This window comes from Ixodes scapularis, unplaced genomic scaffold (genome assembly GCF_016920785.2).
Source record: "Ixodes scapularis isolate PalLabHiFi unplaced genomic scaffold, ASM1692078v2 PGA_scaffold11__112_contigs__length_91849675, whole genome shotgun sequence".
Lineage (NCBI taxonomy): Eukaryota > Metazoa > Arthropoda > Arachnida > Ixodida > Ixodidae > Ixodes > Ixodes scapularis.
This window is the reverse complement of record NW_024609837.1, coordinates 80,646,949-80,658,553: the sequence shown is the minus strand read 5'-3', so window position 1 is coordinate 80,658,553 and position 11,605 is coordinate 80,646,949. Positions and strand designations below refer to the sequence as shown.

General features: G+C 49.5%; 1 pseudogene; it reads left to right on the top strand.

The window, feature by feature from the left end:
• Positions 1–3,682: 3,682 nt before the first annotated feature.
• LOC115327005 lies at positions 3,683–7,033 on the top strand (annotated as a pseudogene).
• The last annotated feature ends 4,572 nt before the right edge of the window (positions 7,034–11,605 follow it).

Genomic DNA, 11,605 nt, shown 5'->3' with positions numbered 1-11,605 from the left:
ACCATTCTTGGAAGTGGAATAGCTGGTGAAATGAAATTTGGACACTTTCTAAAAGATAGTTCGGATCAAAAAGCGCTTCGACTCCTTAATTATTCAGCGCTTTAAGTATAATGTATTTGAGCTAATTACGCGATAAGAACAAAAAAAAAAAAAAACCTGCATTTAGGTTTTGTGTTTATCAATTAAGAAAATATTCAGTGTAGTTGCCGTTTTGTTATACATTACATATGTTGCTAAAAAAATGTATTTAGGAACGCAACAACGTCACTGAATCCTCGAGTCTCCTCACCAACTGCGGATTCTTTTTGGTATTTAAAGCCCTGGGGAACCACTTTAAATTTAAGTAATTTGAAAATAAAAACTGTTTCCATGGAGCTAGAGACATTGGATATATATATAGCAAAATGCAACTAAATTGATCGTGTGGTTTTCTTAGGGTTTGCCTCGAATGTTGAAAAGACGTATGATTTTTCTGCGGTTCGCCATAGGAACCAATGAGTAAAAGTTTGGTTGCATTTTGGCCAGACTTAATATAAACCCAGGACCACGAAACTTCTCGTGGAGGTTGAGGGCAACGTATTAAAACGTTACACAAAAGTGCAAAGGGATTGAGTGATTAGTTTTCTTTGTATAAAAAAAGATCGCTTTGGTCCATTGAGTTACGGGCGCCGGCGCAGCGGCGGCCGATAGATGGCGTAAGTAGTAACGGCGCTCGCCTGTCCGAGAATCTTGGGGTTGGGAGTACGCAAGGCAGTTATCTCGTTGGTCTGGCTTCGGTTATAAAAGCAAGGCAAAACGCTCGTAGTTCCCACCCTCAGTACACGTTGGACATCTTCCACACTTTGACATCGGATAACTGGATGAACGGGGATTTACATTTACTTCAGAGGTCACTCTCGCCGCTTCCTCACTGTTGAGCAGCCGGATCAGATGGCGACAAGCCGCAGATAAAAGGCTTGAGCATCAACAGCCCAAGCGCGCTCGGTGCCGATGCGGGCGATGCGGGTTTCTGTCAACCGGTAGGCCAGCACAAACCGTGACCGTCCCAGCTCTTCGTCATAACACGGCGTTCCAGAAAGCAGTGTAAAATACAACTCCACGGACAACCGAAGCAAACGCACTGTTACCGTAAATCTTGGCTTGTGATTACGCCTTTGTAGATTATCTTATTCGTTTTGCTGGAGAGATGCAAACGACGGGCATAACAAAATCGCTTGCATATTCCGCATACCTCGCAAAAGCAATTACCCGGTCACCTTGCGAAAAGCGCGAAACACGCAGTCGAGTCCGCACCGTCCTGACTTCCATTGACTTTTACCTGCTTTAGAGCAGTTTGTACCTGCTAGTAGGTATGCCTACTGAAACTGAAACTTGAGAAACAAGGGGCGGTGCCAAAAAGAAAAAAGACAAAGTTGGGAAAGATTGCTCGCTCTCTCCAATTTTTCAGCTCTCAAGTGAATGTACTATAATAAATGCACCAACCCTTCTTCCCAAAATAAAGAAAACGCATTATGTTCACTACGTAAAAAAACTGGTCTCAGTTCATGCATCTGTGGGCAGGTAGGAAATCTCTCCCTAACTTATTCACACCGCATGATGTGCGAAACAAACTCACACGAGATTTACAGCAAAATATCGGGGGTGACTTAAGTTTCCCTGAAATTTTGTATAACCGGTCGTTTGCAGGACCGATTCATCTATTCTGTGCAAATACGTCGCTGTGCAAACGCTGTCCAACACGAAGCATAAAAACGGCAGATTTAGGACAACAATCCGGAGTACATTGTTCAATTAAAACGACGTAATTTTGTTGAAAACACCCGCAGCTTTTTACTCACACTATCCGTCGGAATATTTCCACATTTTAAAATGGAACGAAGGAAGATTTACTTTAAAAAACACTCGCTGCGTTCTCCCGGACCAGCTGGACCGGATCAGCTGACGACGACGGGATTGAACCCATTGAGCCTCAACCCCACAACAGCCAATTTGCGCTCCGTGTTAGTGCGGGTTTCTACCTTCAAGCACCGCACAATACAGCACGAACGTTTCAGCTCTTTCTCGCATCGCCGTGTTGCACCAAACAGAACAATATCGCCGAAGTCAACGCAGCGCTGTCGTGAACTTTGGCTTGTGGTTGCGCACTCGTGGACCCTGTAACACCCTTCGCTTTCAAAGCACACACGACGATTACGAATGATACTTTCCGTCTTCCGGGAGTATCACAGGGGCACTTCTCCGGTCACGTCTTCGCGACAAGTGCTCGCCAGACTTGTACACGTTACTGAAAAAGAGTAACTGATTACAATTACAATTACTACAGTCAAAAAAGTAACCGATTACCGTTACTGATTACTGCCTCCCAGAAGTAATTGAACAATTACTGCAAAGTAATTGATTACTTTTCAAGTTACTTTCACGTTACTTCTTATTGCGATGACAGAAATACACAAATACAAAGTAAAATATTGCGTACACAATTTTGTTTGGTTATTCTTCCCTTTTTTGTTTTCAGACCCGGACCTTGTCGTGTAGCTGACGCGTCGACCTAAGGAACAAAGCCCACTAAAAAGTCAATAGCGAGTTCCCGCTTCCCGTCGACTTTATCAGCAATCTGCAACGAGATACGGAACTCCCCAGCCAAGGCTGGTGGCGCGCTTGTAGAAGAGCGTGGCGCAAAAGAAAAAAGGATTTGCCGACTAATCCTAGTTTTATTTTTTTTTAGATGTTAAAAAAATGTCAATCATTTTTGCTCCATGGCTGAGTGACTATGTTGATTTTTGTGAGAAAAAAAAATTGTGGAATGAAAAATGTAATTGGTAATTGTGTAATTGATTTTGTAATTGATTACAGAAAAAAGTAATTGAGTTACTCCGAGCGTTACAGCTTGACAAATGTAATTGAAGCGTTACAAAATTACACTTAACTGTAATTGATTACAAGTAATCAATTACTTGTAACGCGTTACGTACAAGTCTGGTGCTCGCAAACCGACGAGCTGCTCGAGTACCGCTAAACCAAAACGATACCGGTGCCATGTTAAAAGTGCGTTGTTTGCCAGAGTTTCTCCGACCAAACAAAAACAAAGAAAGCAAACCGGCTCTAGCTTCCAGCGTACATGGGCGTTGCGCCGCGGCCAGATTTTCTCTTTCAGCTCTAACTTAAAGATGACCTACAGATGCAGCAACACTGTGTAGCGTGAGAATAGATGAGTTGCCGGTGGTGGTACGCTGCGGGCCGCTTGTTGTACTCCCCTTCCCTAAAACCAGTCGTCGTCACAGCGGAAACGGGCTCGACTGGCTCCGGCCTTGGGGGCCAGCCGGTTCCTGAACACGTGCACCATGCATGCGACGAGGTTTCCCCGGCCCGAGGGAGGAGGGAAGTGGTTTGGCGAGTTTCGCCGCTGGGGCGAGGCAGTCGGGACTCGGGAGGCAGGCCGGTAACCGGACCGTTGTTCCGCCAGCGGAAAGTTTCGTATCCCTAACCCCTGGTCATTCAGTGTCTTACATTTACGATCGTTACGAGTGGTGGAGGTGCGCGGTAGGTTCAGACTCTGCGATATGACAGCGGTTTCAAAGCTGGTGGGGCGCCTTCAGTCGACACCATCGACACCACGGACGGCTTAGAAGGAGCGGCCGACTCCCTGGTTCTGCGGAGCGGGAGGATCATCAACACGGCGGCGATGGCCACGAACCAGACCCTAGGTGCCGGAACACCGGGAGCTGCGGCGTTCAGGTCTATGTTTACGCCACCGGTGTTTCAAGGCAATCAGGAAGATGACGTCAGCGACTGGCTGCTGTTCTACGAGCGGGCAGGGGATTTCAACGGTAGGGACGGAACGTGCCGTGAGCAGTACCTGTGCGTTGCTCTTGATGGAAATGCCCGAAAATGGTACTCCACGACACTCCGAGGGACCAACGCATCAGCTACCTGGAAAACGTGGAAGGCAGCGCTCAAGGAGACCTTCGGGAACCGCAGCATGCGGGAGTGGGCCCATCTGCGGCTCAGCCAGCGGTTCCAGCTGCCGTCGGGGCTGGCACCATGACAGAACAGCACACGACATAACAGCAGGCGACAAAACAGCACGGTCAAAACAGCACGCGTCAAAACAGCACAGCGTCAAAACAGCACGGCGACAAAACAGCACGCGTCAAAATAGCACGCGACAAAACAGCACAGCGTCAAAACGCCACAGCGACAGAAGGGCACGTGCCAAAACAGCACGGCGTCAAAACAGCACAGTGTCAGAACAGCCCATCAGCAAAATAGCACAGCGTCAAAACATGACATTGACAATATAACTAGGGTTCGGCGTTTTCGGCTTGTATTATTTGAAATTCCGCGCACTTTTTTGTCGGTTTTTATTCCAAACAGAAGTTTTCGGTTTATTGCGGTGAATGTTTGTAGACTCATAAACTTCTCAGTTTTTTATTTATTTGTTTGTACGTACTGCTGGCCCGTGGGGCCGTGGCAGGGAGGAACAAACACACACACACACAAAAAAAAGACTATGGTTCATACCTCCAACAGAGCTACGAACAATAAAGTGGTTACAAGATTAAATACAAAACGCGCCGAGAGCGCAAAATAGAAAACAAGAGCACTAAATGCACGTAAAAAGTGATAATAAATTTAACAATGACAATATACTGACAAATATATATTATATTAGGTTTATTGACGAGAACCAGTATACTAACAAAACTGCAATAATTAAAAGCGTTTGTCTAAAATGTATATTGAGTACCACGTACTGGTCTTCTTATTTGTTGCCGTCTTTGGCAGCCGACGTGACCTGTTCTGTAAGATGAACTGGGGCCCTATCGTGATTCTACATTATCGTCGTGTGCTCGTATTTGTACACAGGACGAGCATGAGCTTCAGTACCACTTCGGTCGGAGAGGAAAATATCAAAATAGAGAAATTAGCAAGCATTGTACTCTGTGCGTTTTCCCCCATTTTCACGACCGCGAGAGGTGATAAATTCGCGCCGACTTCAGAAATGACAATAAAACACTCGTATTTAGGCCCTTCTCTAATAGACGGAAGCTAGGGGTGTTAAACAATGCCGGGCATCTACGGACGCTCTTGATATTCGCTGTTTGATTTCACGATTAAACTCTCTTTTTTTAACGAAGAATTCGGCACAAACCTCTATCAGGTGAAAAACCCAGATTTCGTCCTGAGGACTCCTGCGCCCCCGAAGCTTATGTTGAAAGTTGAACCGATCTCGCAGACAAATTGAAAACTGCGAAAGGAAGTTGTCATATGGTCAGTAATGAGTAGGATTCCGTGTTTTCAAAGTTTAGTTTTCGTCAAGTTCGGAGGGTGTTTTTCAGAATTTATTTTTCGCCGAAAATTCGGAGTTTATCGGAGTTTATTTTTTTTTATTCCAAATTCTCCGAAATTTGGAGCTCAAATTCGCAGTGTTTCTTATTAAAAATAAACAAACAATATCCAAATGTAAACGTATGCTGGACAAAAAAAAAAAAAAAAAAAACGCGATTGTATCAAATAATATTTTCTTCAGTTGGATTTGGCGTTGGGGCCATTACTACTGGCAATACTAATTTGTCCTAGAACAAAAGTGGCACACAAGTGCTATTTCGATAAACGTCGATACCTTAAAATCAATAACCTACTGGAGGTAGTCGCTAAGAAGCCTGTATTTATTCCATGCTATTCCATCAACCTACGGCGCGGCCGCAAGAGATAGAGTGGAAAAGAATGTAATAGAGAAGTTTCAATTATCCCCTTTTTCACTTTATGTAATTTCTATGGTCCATAGCTTTCGCGGTTACAAAACCACAACCTATCCTTCCCCTCAGGCACAAATAGTATGACCCAAACCAGAAACATAAACAGTAACTTTTGTCTTGACTCGATAGTGCATTGACCTGTTGTCCTGACCGAAATTCGAAAGATATGTGTGGTGGCATTTTCCCAGGACATTTACTCTACGCGCTGATTAAACCATTAATTGTAAAATATATTTGTATGTGTGTGTGTGTGTGTGTGCGTGTGTGTGTGTGTGTGTGTGTGTGTGTGGGCGGGTGGGGGAATTGGCATATCGAAATTCAGAGTTTATCAGATAAATCCGAATAGACGAAACTTTTACCGGCGGGTGGTTTTCGAATTCCTCCGAAAGCACGAAAACGTAGTTATGAGTCACATCCCCCCCCCCCCCACACACACACACAAACACACATACCACTCCAAACACCCTGGAAAATTCTGAACTTTTTCAGTTAAGCCTGAATGTAGAAAAATGAATTCGGCGTACTTTTACCGGTTATATTCGCTTTAACCTGAAAACGCTGAACCCTAAATATAGCGTTTGAAGTAAAAAAAAAAATGCACGTGCAATCCCGTCGCCGCCAGCGTACGTTTTTTTTTTTTTTTTTCTCCACTAGCTGTTAAATAATGCCATGCAATGTTCAACCCTTTTTCTTTACGTTCTGTTTTGTTTTCATAAAACGGTACCTATTACAGCCTTTTTACATGCGTGCTGTTTTTTCGTTGTGCCGTTTTGACGCCGTGTTGTTTTGTCACGTGCTATTTTGACGCGTGCTGTTTTGTCGCCGTGCTCTTTTGACGCTGTGCCGTTTCGACGCGTGCTGTTTTGACCGTGCTGTTTTGTCGTGTGCTGTTTTGTCGTGTGCTGTTCTGTCGCGTTCCCGTCGGGGCTACCGAACAGTACTTGTACGATGTACTTCAGCTCTGCGCTCAAGTCAACGAGGCCATGACAGACGAGGAAAAGCTCCGACAGCTGACTCGCGGCCTCAGGCCAGAAATGCTGGAATGAGTCGTTCTGGCCAACCCGCAGACCACAGCCGACTTCCTCGACACACTCCAGCGTCTGACCCAAGCAAATGAGATTGCCAAACATAATATGTGGGCTATGCCGTCACATCCACTGCCGGGATTCAACACTCGGCCGTCGCAACACGCGAGTCTGGAGGTACGAGCCAGCCAAGCTTTCTCGGACCCCCACGGAGCAACGCCGCAAGGGATGGCAGCACCGGGCTTCTAGCAACAGCCGTCTGCGCCACCACCTGAGGTTACGTCGTCGCCATAACTGCAATCGGAGGAAGGCAGCTTCTTCAAAACTCTGACCGAAGTGCTTAAACCGCTCACCGAGTACAATGCCACAAGGCCCACATTTCCCGCGCGCACGGCACGCGCCGCCAACGGACAGCCTATCTGCTTTAAATGCGGAAGAGTAGGACATATCCAGAGGAGCTGCCCAAGACGCGACGTTCAGTCGGGAAACGGACCCGCCCGGGACTAAGGCCGCCTCCCGGCGAAGCAAAGGGTGAGCCACTTCTCGCGACTTTCGCGAAGAGCCACCTGGCTATGCTGCCGGCAACAGTGCATGATGAGAAGACGTCTCTCATTCTCGACACGGGATCGGCAGTTAATGTGATTTCGGAAAGATTTCTCAACACGATCAAGGCCCCTTTGAAGTGCAGCCCCTCGGGTACAGGTGTGAGGGTGATCAGCGGCGCAGTTATAGTGCCGCGAGGCGAAGTTGAACTTGAGATAACAATCGGGGTCAACAAGGTTTGCGAGCGTTTCCTCGTAATTGAAGGTTTTGACTACGACGTGCTATGCGGCCTGCCATTTTGTCGCACTGCGGGCATGGTACTGGATTTCCCTGACAAGTGCATTCATTTGCTGGGACAAAAGTTCGGGCTCACCGCTCACGAATCTACCACTACAGGAGACGCGCCCGGATACTGCTGCGAAGAGGTTTGCATGCCGCCACGCTCCGAGGCCGTGGTGTTGGTGAGAGCTGACATGAACGGACTGGCCGTGATTGAACCTGCGGCTGGAAACCACTCTAAACAGCGTCCAGTGATGTGATTGCTCGTACCATCACCGAACTTTCCGGAGGTATCGGATGCGTGCGAGTGGCCAATCCCGGCGGTTCTGAGCTTTTTATTGCTAAAGGCACGAAAATAGGAAACGCGATCCCTATTGCCGGTGTTCAGCTGGGCGTCACCGCTCCACTGACCTCGGAGACACCTGGAGCCAGGGAAGGCGTGTCGTTCGGAGATACCTTGGAGTCAAGCGAAAGAGAACGCCTGCAGAATCTTGTGAGTGAGTACGGTCATCTCTTCGCATCGCCCGATTCTCCACCTGGAAGGACTCATGTCGTGACTCATGGCATCGACACAGGGAGCGCGACCTCACTTCGACAGAACCCGTACCGGCACTCACCGTATGAGCGAACTGTGATCCAGGAGCAAGTCTACGAGATGCTCGGGAACGGCGTGATTCGCGAATCGTCCAGCCCTTGGTCATCGCCAGTGGTACTCGTCAAAAAGCGGAATGATACCTGGAGGTTTTGCGTGGATTTTCGACGAGTGAATGAGCTGACCAAGAAAGATGTTCACCCATTGCCAAGGATCGACGACATTGTCGACGCCCTGCAGGGAGCAAGGTACTTCACGACGCTTGACTTGGTCAGCGGATATTGGCAGGTCGCCATCGATGAAGAGTGCAAGGAGAAGACGGCGTTTTCGTGCAGTTCAGGCTTGTACGAGTTCAATGTAGTCCCATTCGGGCTCTGCAATGCACCGGCCACCTTCCAACGCATGATAAACAAAGTCCTGTCGACAATGCTGTGGAGGGTGTGCCTCGCATATCTGGACGATATCGTGGTCTACTCCAGGACGATCGAGCAGCACCTGTGTGATCTTCGGGACGTTTTCGGGGCCCTCCACGAGGCCAACTTGCGCCTGCAGCCCTCCAAATGCACATTTGGTGCCGAGGAGATTCGATACCTCGGACATGTGATCAACGGAGTGACTGTTCGACCTGATCCCGAGAAGCTGAGAGCTGTGAGCGACTTTCGAGTGCCGAGGTCAAGGCGCGACGTACAGAGTTTTCTCGGCCTCTGCAATTACTACAGGCGATTCATACGTGACTTCGCGAACATCGCTAGACCCCTCACCGACCTCACGCGAAAGCAGGTCACTTTCCACTGGGGTGATGACTGCGATCGGGCATTCAAGGCTCTGAAGAGGTGCTTGACCACGGCTCCCATTTTGTGTCGTTTCGATCCAGACTTGCCCACTGAGGTTCACACCGACGCCTGTGGGTATGGGATCGGCGCGGTCCTCGCTCAGAGGAAGGACGGCCAGGAGAGGGTGGTGGCGTACGTGAGTCGACATCTCAATCGAGCGGAGCAGAACTACTCGACAGGGGGACAGGAGTGCCTCGCGGTTGTGTACGCGTGCCGACAGTCTAGGCCATATATTTTCGGAAGCCATTTTACGATTATCACGGATCAGTCTAGCCTGACGTGGCTAATGAATGCCAAAAATCCTAACGGAAGACTCGTCCGGTAGAGTGTTTTTCTGCAGGAATACAACGCAACCGTGACGCACCGCCCGGGCAGGAAAAACATGAACGCCGACGCTCTCTCACGACCACCAGTAGAGCAGCAGACCAACGACGATGAGAGCGAGTACCCTCTGCTGGCCTTGCGAGAAATCTACGTGCAAAAAAATGCAAAGAGAGGATGGCTTTTTCAAGGCGCTCATCGACCCCCTCGAAGAGCCGGAGGCACCCGTCGCAGCGTAAACAAAGCGCGTTGCCCGGGCCTTTCACCTCCTCGATGGAGCACTGTATCGCGGGCAAGAGGGTTCGAGAAGTTCCGGTCAGCCTTGGCTGTCCCCCGCCAGCTACGTAAAGAAGTCTTGTTATCGTGCCACGATGATTTGACCAGCGGGCATTTGGGAGTCAAGAGGACCTAGGAGAGAGTGCGTCAGAGGTATTACTGGCCGAGGATGTTTCGAGCCGTGCGCAGCCATGTGCGGTCATGCCCTGATTGTCAGACGAAGAAGACGCCACCCGTGATGACTCCAGGAAAGCTACAGCCGATACCGCCCAGCCCCAAACCATTTCAGCAGGTAAGGATGGGCTTCCTGGGGCCCCTTACCAGGACGACTGATGGCAATCGCTACGTTCTCGTCATCACGGACTACCATACTAAATGGGCGGAGGCGGTCGCAACTCCCGACGCGACAGCGGCAAGCGCCGCAAAACATTTTTGGAGCGCGTCGTGCTTCGACACGGAGCTCCCCTAAGCCTGATGACCGACAGGGGAAGGCACTTCGTTGCGGATATGATAAAAGAGCTCTTCCGATTGACCGCCACGAATCACCACCGGACCACTGCCTACCACCCGCAGACGAATGGGTTGTGCGAGAGATTTAACCGCACTCTCTCGCACATGACAAGCATGTACGTGTCGGCTGATCATCGGGACTGGGACCGTTTTCTGCCATACGCGACCTTTGCCTACAATACCTCTGTGCATGACATGACGAAGTTCACGCCCTTCTTCCTCTTGCATGAACGAGAGGCAACGCTACCCCTTGATGCGGCACTAGGAGTACAGTCCGACGAGGTGCGGGCCCCGAGCAACCAAGAGGTGCTGCAGAAGTGGCAAAGAGCCAGAGAGCTTGTTTCCTCTCGTGAGCTGGAAGCACAGCGGAAGAACAAACAGAGGTATGACGTCAACAGAAGGGAGGCCACTTTTCGCACAGGAGACCTGGTTTACATTGGGACGCCCATCCGCAAACGGAATCGGACCACGAAGTTCCTGTACCCTTTCCATGGACCCTTCAGACTGCTGCGCCAGATCGGAGCGAACAACTGCGAAATCGTCGACCGCACCGGGCGGCGGAAAGACATCGTGAACGTGGCACGGCTAAAACCGTACTATGAACGTGCGGGAGACCCCGACGGGGACGGCGAGATTGGGGAGGATGTCTCGGCGGGGCTTGACCAAGCTAGTGATGAAAGTTCGGAGGACGAGTTCTTTGATGCCGTGGACGTACCGAACACTCCGGAACCGTCGAGAGCTCAAAGTGAAAGTGCTAGTTCAGTGACCGCAAACCCGGCAGATCATGGACTCCAACGCAGTGCAAGACTTGAACAAAGGAAGGGTCAGGTGTGACAATTGTATGTGCACTAAGTCCTCCGTTGCCGCTTATTTCTTCTGGCATGAACTGCTTTTGTGTCCAGATGCTGCGCTTGCGTTTTTCTTTGGTGTATAATTTATGTGCGTGAAATTCTTGGTGTGTGTCGCGGGTGTCAATGCTGAGATTGGGACCTCTTCAGCTGAACAGGGAGGAATTTGTAGCGTGAGAATAAATGAGTTGCCGATGGTGGTACGCGGCGTGCCGCTTGTTGTGCTCCCCTTCCCTAAAACCAGTCGTCGTCACAGCGGAAACGGGCTCGACTCGCTCCGGCCTTGGGGGCCCGCCGGTTCCTGAACACGTGCACAGTGCATGCGACAAGGTCCCCCCGGCCCGAGGGAGGAAGGAAGTGGTTTGGCGAGTTTCGCCGCTGGGACGAGGCAGTCGGGACTCGGGAGGCAGGGCGGTAACCGGACCGTCGTTCCGCCAGCAAAAAGTTTCGTATCCCTAACCCCTGGTCATTCAGTGTCCTACACCTACGATCGTTACAACTGGTATAAAGTTTTAATATGGCGGTCACCACGGAGCGCCGTAAATTCTGAGGAGTGTGCATGGGAAGCGGTGCACCTTCGCTTGCAGTTGAAGGGTTGAAGCCAAAACGAAACCAACTG